At 49.4% G+C, this 15,000-nt stretch overlaps 1 protein-coding gene across 2 annotated transcripts in view; it reads left to right on the top strand.

Annotated features, from left to right (window-relative positions):
- Positions 1-15,000, top strand: part of LOC128690452 (uncharacterized) — a 544,828-nt gene that overhangs the window by 242,767 nt on the left and 287,061 nt on the right. The gene's annotated exons all lie outside the window — the stretch shown is intronic.

Below are 15,000 nucleotides of genomic sequence, written 5' to 3' on the forward strand. Positions count from 1 at the left end.
CATGTGTCCGGGAAGCAGAGGTGATGATCATGTGTCCGGGGAGCAGAGGTGATGATCATGTGTCCGGGGAGCAGAGGTGATGATCATGTGTCCGGGAAGCAGAGGTGATGATCATGTGTCCGGGAAGCAGAGGTGATGATCATGTGTCCGGGGAGCAGAGGTGATGATCATGTGTCCGGGAAGCAGAGGTGATGATCATGTGTCCGGGAAGCAGAGGTGATGATCATGTGTCCGGGAAGCAGAGGTGATGATCATGTGTCCGGGAAGCAGAGGTGATGATCATGTGTCCGGGAAGCAGAGGTGATGATCATGTGTCCGGGGAGCAGAGGTGATGATCATGTGTCCGGGGAGCAGAGGTGATGATCATGTGTCCGGGAAGCAGAGGTGATGATCATGTGTCCGGGAAGCAGAGGTGATGATCATGTGTCCGGGGAGCAGAGGTGATGATCATGTGTCCGGGGAGCAGAGGTGATGATCATGTGTCCGGGAAGCAGAGGTGATGATCATGTGTCCGGGAAGCAGAGGTGATGATCATGTGTCCGGGAAGCAGAGGTGATGATCATGTGTCCGGGAAGCAGAGGTGATGATCATGTGTCCGGGAAGCAGAGGTGATGATCATGTGTCCGGGGAGCAGAGGTGATGATCATGTGTCCGGGAAGCAGAGGTGATGATCATGTGTCCGGGAAGCAGAGGTGATGATCATGTGTCCGGGAAGCAGAGGTGATGATCATGTGTCCGGGAAGCAGAGGTGATGATCATGTGTCCGGGAAGCAGAGGTGATGATCATGTGTCCGGGGAGCAGAGGTGATGATCATGTGTCCGGGAAGCAGAGGTGATGATCATGTGTCCGGGAAGCAGAGGTGATGATCATGTGTCCGGGAAGCAGAGGTGATGATCATGTGTCCGGGAAGCAGAGGTGATGATCATGTGTCCGGGGAGCAGAGGTGATGATCATGTGTCCGGGGAGCAGAGGCGATGATCATGTGTCCGGGGAGCAGAGGTGATGATCATGTGTCCGGGAAGCAGAGGTGATGATCATGTGTCCGGGGAGCAGAGGTGATGATCATGTGTCCGGGGAGCAGAGGTGATGATCATGTGTCCGGGGAGCAGAGGTGATGATCATGTGTCCGGGAAGCAGAGGTGATGATCATGTGTCCGGGAAGCAGCAGTGATGATCATGTGTCCGGGGAGCAGAGGTGATGATCATGTGTCCGGGAAGCAGAGGTGATGATCATGTGTCCGGGGAGCAGAGGTGATGATCATGTGTCCGGGGAGCAGAGGAGGTGATGATCATGTGTCCGGGGAGCAGAGGTGATGACCATGTGTCCGGGGAGCAGAGGCGTTGATCATGTGTCCGGGGAGCAGAGGCGATGATGATCATGTGTCCGGGGAGCAGCAGTGTCCGGGGAGGAGGTGATGATCATGTGTCCGGGAAGCAGAGGTGATGATCATGTGTCCGGGGAGCAGAGGTGATGATCATGTGTCCGGGGAGCAGAGGTGATGATCATGTGTCCGGGAGCAGAGGTGATGATCATGTGTCCGGGGATCATGTGTCCGGGGAGCATGTGTCCGGGGAGCAGAGGTGATGATCATGTGTCCGGGGAGCAGAGGTGATGATCATGTGTCCGGGGAGCAGACGTGATGATCATGTGTCCGGGGATCATGTGTCCGGGGCAGGTGATGATCATGTGTCCGGGGAAGCAGAGGTGATGATCATGTGTCCGGGGAGCAGAGGTGATGATCATGTGTCCGGGAAGCAGAGGTGATGATCATGTGTCCGGGGAGCAGAGGTGATGATCATGTGTCCGGGGCAGAGGTGATGATCATGTGTCCGGGGAGCAGAGGTGATGATCATGTGTCCGGGAGCAGAGGTGATGATCATGTGTCCGGGAAGCAGAGGTGATGATCATGTGTCCGGGAAGCAGAGGTGATGATCATGTGTCCGGGAAGCAGAGGTGATGATCATGTGTCCGGGAAGCAGAGGTGATGATCATGTGTCCGGGAGAGGTGATGATCAGCATGTGTCCGGGGAGCAGAGGTGATGATCATGTGTCCGGGAGCAGAGGTGATGATCATGTGTCCGGGGAGCAGTGATGATCATGTGTCCGGGGAGCAGAGGTGATGATCAGTGTCCGGGGCAGCAGGTGATGATCATGTGTCCGGGGAGCAGAGGTGATGATCATGTGTCCGGGGAGCAGAGGTGATGATCATGTGTCCGGGGAGCAGAGGTGATGATCATGTGTCCGGGAAGCAGAGGTGATGATCATGTGTCCGGGAAGCAGAGGTGATGATCATGTGTCCGGGGAGCAGAGGTGATGATCATGTGTCCGGGAAGCAGAGGTGATGATCATGTGTCCGGGGAGCAGAGGTGATGATCATGTGTCCGGGGAGCAGAGGTGATGATCATGTGTCCGGGGAGCAGAGGTGATGATCATGTGTCCGGGAAGCAGAGGTGATGATCATGTGTCCGGGAAGCAGAGGTGATGATCATGTGTCCGGGAAGCAGAGGTGATGATCATGTGTCCGGGGAGCAGAGGTGATGATCATGTGTCCGGGGAGCAGAGGTGATGATCATGTGTCCGGGCAGCAGAGGTGATGATCATGTGTCCGGGGAGCAGAGGTGATGATCATGTGTCCGGGGAGCAGAGGTGATGATCATGTGTCCGGGGAGCAGAGGTGATGATCATGTGTCCGGGGAGCAGAGGTGATGATCATGTGTCCGGGGAGCAGAGGTGATGATCATGTGTCCGGGGAGCAGAGGTGATGATCATGTGTCCGGGGAGCAGAGGTGATGATCATGTGTCCGGGGAGCAGAGGTGATGATCATGTGTCCGGGGAGCAGAGGTGATGATCATGTGTCCGGGGAGCAGAGGTGATGATCATGTGTCCGGGGAGCAGAGGTGATGATCATGTGTCCGGGGAGCAGAGGTGATGATCATGTGTCCGGGAAGCAGAGGTGATGATCATGTGTCCGGGAAGCAGAGGTGATGATCATGTGTCCGGGAAGCAGAGGTGATGATCATGTGTCCGGGAAGCAGAGGTGATGATCATGTGTCCGGGGAGCAGAGGTGATGATCATGTGTCCGGGAAGCAGAGGTGATGATCATGTGTCCGGGAAGCAGAGGTGATGATCATGTGTCCGGGGAGCAGAGGTGATGATCATGTGTCCGGGAAGCAGAGGTGATGATCATGTGTCCGGGAAGCAGAGGTGATGATCATGTGTCCGGGAAGCAGAGGTGATGATCATGTGTCCGGGAAGCAGAGGTGATGATCATGTGTCCGGGAAGCAGAGGTGATGATCATGTGTCCGGGAAGCAGAGGTGATGATCATGTGTCCGGGAAGCAGAGGTGATGATCATGTGTCCGGGGAGCAGAGGTGATGATCATGTGTCCGGGAAGCAGAGGTGATGATCATGTGTCCGGGGAGCAGAGGTGATGATCATGTGTCCGGGGAGCAGAGGTGATGATCATGTGTCCGGGGAGCAGAGGTGATGATCATGTGTCCGGGAAGCAGAGGTGATGATCATGTGTCCGGGGAGCAGAGGTGATGATCATGTGTCCGGGGAGCAGAGGTGATGATCATGTGTCCGGGGAGCAGAGGTGATGATCATGTGTCCGGGGAGCAGAGGTGATGATCATGTGTCCGGGAAGCAGAGGTGATGATCATGTGTCCGGGGAGCAGAGGTGATCATGTGTCCGGGGAGCAGAGGTGATGATCATGTGTCCGGGAAGCAGAGGTGATGATCATGTGTCCGGGGAGCAGAGGTGATGATCATGTGTCCGGGGAGCAGAGGTGATGATCATGTGTCCGGGGAGCAGAGGTGATGATCATGTGTCCGGGAAGCAGAGGTGATGATCATGTGTCCGGGAAGCAGAGGTGATGATCATGTGTCCGGGAAGCAGAGGTGATGATCATGTGTCCGGGGAGCAGAGGTGATGATCATGTGTCCGGGGAGCAGAGGTGATGATCATGTGTCCGGGGAGCAGAGGTGATGATCATGTGTCCGGGAAGCAGAGGCGATGATCATGTGTCCGGGGAGCAGAGGTGATGATCATGTGTCCGGGGAGCAGAGGTGATGATCATGTGTCCGGGGAGCAGAGGTGATGATCATGTGTCCGGGGAGCAGAGGTGATGATCATGTGTCCGGGGAGCAGAGGTGATGATCATGTGTCCGGGGAGCAGAGGTGATGATCATGTGTCCGGAGAGCAGAGGTGATGATCATGTGTCCGGGGAGCAGAGGTGATGATCATGTGTCCGGGGAGCAGAGGTGATGATCATGTGTCCGGGGAGCAGAGGTGATGATCATGTGTCCGGGAAGCAGAGGTGATGATCATGTGTCCGGGGAGCAGAGGTGATGATCATGTGTCCGGGAAACAGAGGTGATGATCATGTGTCCGGGAAGCAGAGGTGATGATCATGTGTCCGGGAAGCAGAGGCGATGATCATGTGTCCGGGAAGCAGAGGTGATGATCATGTGTCCGGGAAGCAGAGGCGATGATCATGTGTCCGGGAAGCAAAGGTGATGATCATGTGTCCGGGAAGCAGAGGTGATGATCATGTGTCCGGGGAGCAGAGGTGATGATCATGTGTCCGGGGAGCAGAGGTGATGATCATGTGTCCGGGGAGCAGAGGTGATGATCATGTGTCCGGGAAGCAGAGGTGATGATCATGTGTCCGGGAAGCAGAGGTGATGATCATGTGTCCGGGAAGCAGAGGCGATGATCATGTGTCCGGGAAGCAGAGGTGATGATCATGTGTCCGGGAAGCAGAGGCGATGATCATGTGTCCGGGGAGCAGAGGTGATCATGTGTCCAGGAAGCAGAGGCGATGATCATGTGTCCGTGGAGCAGAGGCGATGATCATGTGTCCGGGAAGCAGAGGTGATGATCATGTGTCCGGGGAGCAGAGGTGATGATCATGTGTCCGGGAAGCAGAGGTGATGATCATGTGTCCGGGAAGCAGAGGTGATGATCATGTGTCAGGGAAGCAGAGGTGATGATCATGTGTCCGGGAAGCAGAGGTGATGATCATGTGTCAGGGAAGCAGAGGTGATGATCATGTGTCCGGGAAGCAGAGGTGATGATCATGTGTCCGGGAAGCAGAGGTGATGATCAAGTGTCCGGGAAGCAGAGGTGATGATCATGTGTCCGGGAAGCAGAGGTGATGATCATGTGTCCGGGAAGCAGAGGTGATGATCATGTGTCCGGGAAGCAGAGGTGATGATCATGTGTCAGGGAAGCAGAGGTGATGATCATGTGTCCGGGAAGCAGAGGTGATGATCATGTGTCAGGGAAGCAGAGGTGATGATCATGTGTCCGGGAAGCAGAGGTGATGATCATGTGTCCGGGAAGCAGAGGTGATGATCATGTGTCCGGGAAGCAGAGGTGATGATCATGTGTCCGGGGAGCAGAGGTGATGATCATGTGTCCGGGATGCAGAGGTGATGATCATGTGTCCGGGAAGCAGAGGTGATGATCATGTGTCCGGGAAGCAGAGGCGATGATCATGTGTCCGGGGAGCAGAGGTGATCATGTGTCCAGGAAGCAGAGGCGATGATCATGTGTCCGGGGAGCAGAGGCGATGATCATGTGTCCGGGAAGCAGAGGTGATGATCATGTGTCCGGGGAGCAGAGGTGATGATCATGTGTCCGGGAAGCAGAGGTGATGATCATGTGTCCGGGAAGCAGAGGTGATGATCATGTGTCCGGGAAGCAGAGGTGATGATCATGTGTCCGGGGAGCAGAGGTGATGATCATGTGTCCGGGAAGCAGAGGTGATGATCATGTGTCCGGGGAGCAGAGGTGATAATCATGTGTCCGGGAAGCAGAGGTGATGATCATGTGTCCGGGAAGCAGAGGTGATGATCATGTGTCCGGGAAGCAGAGGTGATGATCATGTGTCCGGGAAGCAGAGGTGATGATCATGTGTCCGGGAAGCAGAGGTGATGATCATGTGTCAGGGAAGCAGAGGTGATGATCATGTGTCCGGGAAGCAGAGGTGATGATCATGTGTCAGGGAAGCAGAGGTGATGATCATGTGTCCGGGAAGCAGAGGTGATGATCATGTGTCCGGGAAGCAGAGGTGATGATCATGTGTCCGGGGAGCAGAGGTGATGATCATGTGTCCGGGGAGCAGAGGTGATGATCATGTATCTTCACCAGCCACCACTAACACCACTACCCTCACAAACACCACTAACACCACTACCCTCACTAACACCACTACCCTCACTAACACCACTACCCTCACTAACACCACTACCCTCACTAACACCACTACCAACACTAACACCACTACCCACACCAGCACCACTACCCACGCTACCACCACTACCCTCACTAACACCACTACCCACACTAACACCACTACCCACACCAGCACCACTACCCACGCTACCACCACTACCCTCACTAACACCACTACCACACTATCACCACTACCCACACCAGCACCACTACCCACGCTACCACCACTACCCACACTAACACGACTACCCACACTAACACCACTACCCACACTAACACCACTACCCACACTAACACCCCTACCCACACCAGCACCACTACCCACGCTACCACCACTACCCACACTAACACCACTACCACACTATCACCACTACCCACAGTAACACCACTTCCCACACTACCAACACTACACACACTAACACCACTACCCACACTAACACCACTACCCACACTAGCTCCGCTACCCACGCTACCAACACTACCCACACTAACACCACTACCACACTATCACCACAACCCACACTAACACCACTACCCACGCTACCAACACTACCCACACTAACACCACTACCCACACTAGCACCACTACCCACACTAACATCACTACCCCAACTAACTCCACTACCCACACTAAAACCACTACCCACGCTAACAACACTACCCACACTAACACCACTACCGACACTAGCACCACTACCCACACTAACACCACTACCCACACAAACACCACTACCAACACTAACACCACTACCCACACCAGCACTACTACCCACGCTACCACCACTACCCTCACTAACACCACTACCCACACTAACACCACTACCCACACCAGCACCACTACCCACGCTACCACCACTACCCTCACTAACACCACTACTCACACTAGCACCACTACCCACACCAGCACCACTACCCACGCTACCACCACTACCCACACTAACACGACTACCCACACTAACACCACTACCCACACTAACACCACTACCCACACTAACACCCCTACCCACACCAGCACCACTACCCACGCTACCACCACTACCCACATTAACACCACTACCCACACTAACACCACTACCCACACTAACACCACTACCCACACTAACACCACTACCCACACTATCACCACTACCCACACTAACACCACTACCCACGCTACCACCACTACCCACACTAACACCACTACCCACACTAACACCACTACCCACACTAACACCACTACCCACGCTACCACCACTACCCACACTAACACCACTACCCACACTACCACCACTACCCACACTAACACCACTACCCACACTACCACCACTACCCACACTAGCACCACTACCCACACTAACACCACTACCCACACTACCACCACTACCCATACTAACACCACTACCCACACTAACACCACTACCCACGCTACCACCACTACCCACACTAACACCACTACCCACACCAGCACCACTACCCACGCTACCACCACTACCCACACTAACACCACTACCCACGCTACCAACACTACCCACACTAGCACCACTACCCACACTAACACCACTACCCACACCAGCACCACTTCCCACGCTACCACCACTACCCATACTAACACCACTACCCACACTAACACCACTACCCACGCTACCACCACTACCCACACTAACACCACTACCCACACTACCACACACATCACCTCCACACAAACCAATTGAAAAATCTCTGTATCAAATTTTGCCTGACTCCGGCATTCCCCTCTTCCTCCCCACCTCTCCCCTCTTCCTGCCTTCCCTCTCCCACTCTCTTTATTTCACACTCAGGCTCCCAAATCTTTCCTCACCCTCCTTCCCCCTTCTTCCCCTCCTCTCCCCCTCCCTCCTTCCTTCCCTCCCCCAACCAGGCTACCATTGTTATTCACTGCGTCAACTTGCTTTCTGGTGTCGGCTGGTGAGATTGTTCTGTCTGTCTGTAGACTTGCCAGGTGTGTGAGTCGAGGGATATCTTTTCTTGTGTGCACGTATACATATATATATATATATATATATATATATATATATATATATATATATATATATATATATATATATATATATATATATATATATATATATATATATATATATATTTATATATATATATATATATATATATATATATATATATATATATATATATATATATATATATATATATATATATATATATATATATATATATCATGCTTTATTCTCTCGTCGGTAGCACATAATAAGCATTTCTCATTCTTATCTTAATATATGTTTTAATGTTATTGTAATTATTATTTTCTTATTATTATTTTATTACCATTAATATTATTATTATTACAATTATCATTGCTATTATTATTAATTACAGTTGGTTATTATAAAGCATAATACTAACAGAAAGCGGGTAACAGATAACAGATTTGCATACAGGGAGAGACTTTTAATTAGGTTAATATATCAACCATTACCCTGTTCAATACTCTGTTGCGATGATCTGTTGTAATGACCTCCGTTATTAACGACCATCCATTATTAACGACCCTCCCTTTATTAACGGCTTGCATACTAAACAGTTTCTCTCTCTTTTACCGAATGCTCTGCCGTGTTTCCGTATTAAATTTCTCGTATTTAATGCTTGAGTACTCGAGGAGGGTAAAAGAGAGAGGTCTGTTTAAGGAGTGTCAGTAGGCCTAGGGTCAGGGCTTTCGAACCTAGGTCTATGGTTGAGGTGGTAGCAGGGCTGATTCTCCTACCCAGGAGGACTGCGGTTCGAGTCCTCATCTATTTTTTATATGTTGGTTAACAGTTGTTCATTAGAAGAGAGGTTTGTTTCTCTTCATGGTATCGTGTAAGTTGTCTTTCCTTCTGTTTACCTTCATTATCCATTCTGTCTACTCAGTTTTCTCCCCTCAAATATTCCACTTTTCTCTTCCCTTCCACTTTCTCCTTCCCATCCTCCACTTTCTTTGGTACTCTGGCACTATGGTGCTCTGGCACACTGATACTCTTATACTCTGGTACTCTGGCACTCTGTTACTCTTCTACTCTGGTACTCTGGCACTCTGATACTCTGACAATCTGGTATTCTGGTACTCTGGCACTTTAATACTCTTCCACTCTGATACTCTTCCACTCTGATACTCTGGCACTCTGGTACTCTGGCACTCTGGTACTTTTCCTCTGTGGTACTCTTCCACTCTGGTACTTTGGCACTCTGGTATTCTGGCACTCTGGTACTCAGACACTCTGGTACTTTGGCACTCTGGTATTCTGACACTCTGGCACTCTGGCACTCTGGTAACTCTTCCACTCTGGTACTCTTCCTCTCTGGTACTCTGGTACTCTGGCACTATGATACTCTTCCACTCTGGTACTATGGCACTCTGGTACTCTGGCACTCTGGTACTCTTCCTCTGTGGTACTCTTCCACTCTGGTACTTTGGCACTCTGGTATTCTGGCACTCTGGTACTCAGACACTCTGGTACTTTGGCACTCTGGTATTCTGACACTCTGGCACTCTGGCACTCTGGTAACTCTTCCACTCTGGTACTCTTCCTCTCTGGTACTCTGGTACTCTGGCACTATGATACTCTTCCACTCTGGTACTCTAGCACTCTGGTACTCTGTCAATCTGGTACTCTGGCCCTCTAGTACTCTGGCACTCTGGTACTCTGGCACTCTTGTACTCTGGGAGTCTGGTACCCTGGTACTCTGGCAGTCTGACATTCTTGTACTCTGGTACTCTGCCATTCTGGCACTCTGGTACTCTGGTACTCTGGCACTCTGGTGTATATACACTGAGAGATGTATATACACTGGTGTATACACACTGGGAGTTGTATGTACACTGGTGTATATACACTGAGAGATGTATATACGCTGGTGTATATACACTGAGAGTTGTATATACACTGGTGTATATACACTGAGAGATGTATATACACTGAGAGATGTATATACACTGGTGTATATACACTGAGAGATGTATATGCACTGGTGTATATACACTGAGAGATGTATACACACTGAGAGATGTATATACACTGATGTATATACACTGAGAGATGTATATGCACTGGTGTATATACACTGAGAGTTGTATATACACTGGTGTATATACACTGAGAGATGTATATACACTGAGAGATATATATACACTGGTGTATATACACTGAGAGATGTATATACACTGGTGTATATACACTGAGAGATGTATATACACTGGTGTATATACACTGAGAGATGTATATACACTGAGAGATATATATACACTGGTGTATATACACTGAGAGATGTATATACACTGGTGTATATACACTGAGAGATGTATATACACTGGTGTATATACACTGAGAGATGTATATACACTGAGAGATATATATACACTGGTGTATATACACTGAGAGATGTATATACACTGGTGTATATACACTGAGAGATGTATATACACTGGTGTATATACACTGAGAGATGTATATACACTGGTGTATATACACTGAGAGATGTATATACACTGGTGTATATACACTGAGAGATGTATATACACTGGTGTATATACACTGAGAGATGTATATACACTGGTGTATATACACTGAGAGATGTATATACACTGGTGTATATACACTGAGAGATGTATATACACTGAGAGATATATATACACTGGTGTATATACACTGAGAGATGTATATACACTGGTGTATATACACTGAGAGATGTATATACACTGGTGTATATACACTGAGAGATGTATATACACTGAGAGATATATATACACTGGTGTATATACACTGAGAGATGTATATACACTGGTGTATATACACTGAGAGATGTATATACACTGGTGTATATACACTGAGAGATGTATATACACTGGTGTATATACACTGAGAGATGTATATACACTGGTGTATATACACTGAGAGATGTATATACACTGGTGTATATACACTGAGAGATGTATATACACTGGTGTATATACACTGAGAGTTGTATATACACTGAGAGTTGTATATACACTGGTGTATATACACTGAGAGATGTATACACACTGAGAGATGTATATACACTGGTGTATATACACTGAGAGATGTATATGCACTGGTGTATATACACTGAGAGTTGTATATACACTGGTGTATATACACTGAGAGATGTATATACACTGAGAGATATATATACACTGGTGTATATACACTGAGAGATGTATATACACTGGTGTATATACACTGAGAGATGTATATACACTGGTGTATATACACTGAGAGATGTATATACACTGAGAGATATATATACACTGGTGTATATACACTGAGAGATGTATATACACTGGTGTATATACACTGAGAGATGTATATACACTGGTGTATATACACTGAGAGATGTATATACACTGAGAGATGTATATACACTGAGAGATGTATATACACTGGTGTATATACACTGAGAGATATATATACACGGAAAGTTTACGTTAAACCCCCCTATTTTATGTATTAAAGTATTCTTGTCTATACTTGTATACAAGCTACATGTATATATACACCGTGTATACTGAGAATGGTGTAGTAGATGGGCTTTCAACTCCCACCGGAGCCTCGAAACTTTAATTCCATTACAAATTTCATATTTAATATATATTTTTGTCTTCTTGAGCTGAAGTTAGAGGAACTAATTTTGGCAAAAAAATTAGCAGCAAATCGAGTGAAAGTTAGGAGTTTGAAGCTTAAAGTTAGACGAACTAAGTTGGTCTAGCTTCAAGAGTAACTTTGAATACTAGGGTATTGTGGCTGGGCAAGCAGGCTGTTGTTGGTGGCACTGTGTAGTGAGGGTGGTTGCCCGGCAGCTGTTGTTACAGCAGCAGTAACACTACCAGTAGTAACAACAGTAGCAAGTAAGAGCAGTAATAGTAACAGCAGTAGTAGTAACAGCAGTAGTAGTAACAGCAGTAGTAGTAACAGCAGTAGTAGTAACAGCAGTAGTAGTAACAGCAGTAGTAGTAACAGCAGTAGTAGTAACAGCAGTAGTAGTAACAGCAGTAGTAGTAACAGCAGTAGTAGTAACAACAGTAGTAGTAACAGCAGTAGTAGTAACAGCAGTAGTAGTAACAGCAGTAGTAGTAACAACAGTAGTAGTAACAGCAGTAGTAGTAACAGCAGTAGTAGTAACAGCAGTAGTAGTAACAGCAGTAGTAGTAACAACAGTAGTAGTAACAGCAGTAGTAGTAACAACAGTAGTAGTAACAGCAGTAGTAGACAAGGCAGGTGAGTAGCAACAAGCAGTAGGTAGTCAAGCAGCAGTGGCAACGTAGTGGCAGCGGTAGTGGTAGCAGGCGGTAGTAGTAACAGCAGGTGGCATGGCACGACGGTAGAGGTAGCAACAGGTGGTAGTAACAGCGAAGTAGTAAGCAGCAGGTAGAGTAACGCAGAGGTAGTAACAACAGGTAGGCAAGTAACAGCAGGTGGCGGTAACAACAGGCTGAGTAGTAACAACAGTGAGTAACAGCGGCAGAAGTAACAGCAGGTAAGTAGTGACAAGTGGAGGTAACAGGCAGGTAGTAGGTAACAAGCGGATGCAGTAACAGGCAGTGGTAGCAACAGTGGCAGGTAACAGCGGTAGTAGTAACAACAGGCAGCAAGTGGCAGCGGTGGTAGTGGCAGCAGGCGGTAAGCAGTAACAACAGTGGAGTAGTAACAGCAGTAGTAACGGCAGGTGAGGTGGTACAAGGCAGGTACAAGGTGGTAGTAACGGCAGGTAGCGGTAAGAACGCGGTACAGGTACAGCTAGGTAGCAGCGGTGGTGCAGTAACAGCGGTAGTAGGTAACGGTGGTAGTAGGTAACGGCGGTAGGTGGTAACGGCAGCAACGGCGGAGCAGTAACAGCGGTATAGTAGGTAACGGCGGTAGTGGTAAACAAGCAGGTAGGTAGTAACAAGGCAGGTAGCGGTAACAGCAGTGGTGTAGCAGCGTGGTAGTAAGTAGCAGGTAAGTGAGGCAGCAGGTAAGGCGGTGGAGACTGGCGATGGTAGTAACAGCAGGTAGGTATTAACAAGGTGGAGTAGGTAACACGGTGGAGTAGGTAACGGCGGTAGGCGGTAACGGCAGGTAGGTAACAACAGTGGTAACGTACGTGGTGGTGGTAAAGTGGTAGTGGTAAGCAGGTGGTGGTAGGTAACAACAGTGGTAGCAACAGCGGTGGCATAACAGGCGGTGGAGTGGTATGGCAGCGGAGTGAGTAGGTAAGCAACAGCAGGTAGTAACAACGTATTAGTAAGGCAGGCAGTGGTAACGCTGTGGTAAGCGTTGTAACAGGCAGGTAGTAGGTAACAGCGGTAGGTGGCACGGCGGATGGTAGTAACAAGCAGGTAGTAGCACGGTAGTAGTAACAGGCAGGTGGCAAGCACGCAGGTGGTGGACAATCAACAGTAGTGAATAACAGCAGGTGAGTAGTAACAGCGGTGGCAGTAACAGCGGTAGTAGGTAACAACGCAGGCGTAAGGTGGTAAGCAAGCCACGGTAGTAGGCTGAACAGCCAGGTCAGGTAACAGCAGGTGGTAGTAACGGCGGAGGTAGGTAACGCAGTAGAGTAAGGCAGTAGAACGAGTAGTAGTAACGGTAGCAGTAACGGTAGTAGGTAACAGCGGTAGTGAGTAACAGCAGGTAGCAGTAACAGGCAGGTAGTAGGTAACAAGTAGTAGTAGCTAGCAGGTAGTAGGTAGTAACAGCGGTAGTAGGTAACAGCAGGTAGGCAGGTAACGGCGGTGGCAGGTGGTAGGTAACAGCAGTAGTAGTAACAGCAGGTAGGTAGTAACAACGCGTAGTGGTAAGCAGGCGGTAGTGGTAACAGCAGTAGTAGTAACAACAGGTAGTAGTAACAGTGGTAGTAGTAACAAGCAGGTAGGTAGTAACAGCAGCAGTAACAGCGGTAGTAGTAACAAGGCAGTAGTAGTAACGCGGTAGACGTAACAGCAGTAGTAGTGGAACACGCTAGTAGTAGGTAACAGCAGGTAGTAGTAACAAGGCAGTAGTAGGTAACAACAATAGCAGTAAGGCAGCAAACAGTGAGGTACAATACAGGTGTAGTAACAGCAGTAGTAGTAACAGCAGGTAGTAGGTAACAGCAGGTAGCAGTAACAGCAGGTAGTAGTAACACAGTAGCAGTAACAGCAGTGGTAGGTGACAACAGGTTAGCAGTAACAGCAGTGAGTAGTAACAGCAGCAGGTCAAGGCAACCAGCGCAACAGCACAAACAGTACCATCACCACCACTACCAGCGGTCCACCTACCACCACCACCATCACCACCACCACTACACCATACCAGCACCACCACCACCACCACACCACCACCACACCACCTCACCACTACCACCACCACCACCACCACCACCACCACCTCACCACCTACCTACCACCACCTACCACCACCACCACCACCACCATCCACCACCACCACCTACCACCACCACCACCTACCTCACCAGCCACCACCACACCACCACCACCACCACCACCACTGCCTACCACCACCACCTACCACACCTACCACCACGCCACCTCACCACCACCACTACTACTACTACCAGCACCACCACCTACCACCACTACCATACCATCACCTACCACCACCACCTACCACCACCACCACCTACCACACCTACCACCACCACCTCACCTACCACCACACCTACCACCACCTACCTCCACCACCACCACCACCACCACCACCACCACCACCACCACTACCACCACCTCCATCACCTAGCCACCACCT

The sequence above is a fragment of the Cherax quadricarinatus genome, chromosome 29 (assembly GCF_038502225.1).
Source record: "Cherax quadricarinatus isolate ZL_2023a chromosome 29, ASM3850222v1, whole genome shotgun sequence".
Taxonomy (NCBI): domain Eukaryota; kingdom Metazoa; phylum Arthropoda; class Malacostraca; order Decapoda; family Parastacidae; genus Cherax; species Cherax quadricarinatus.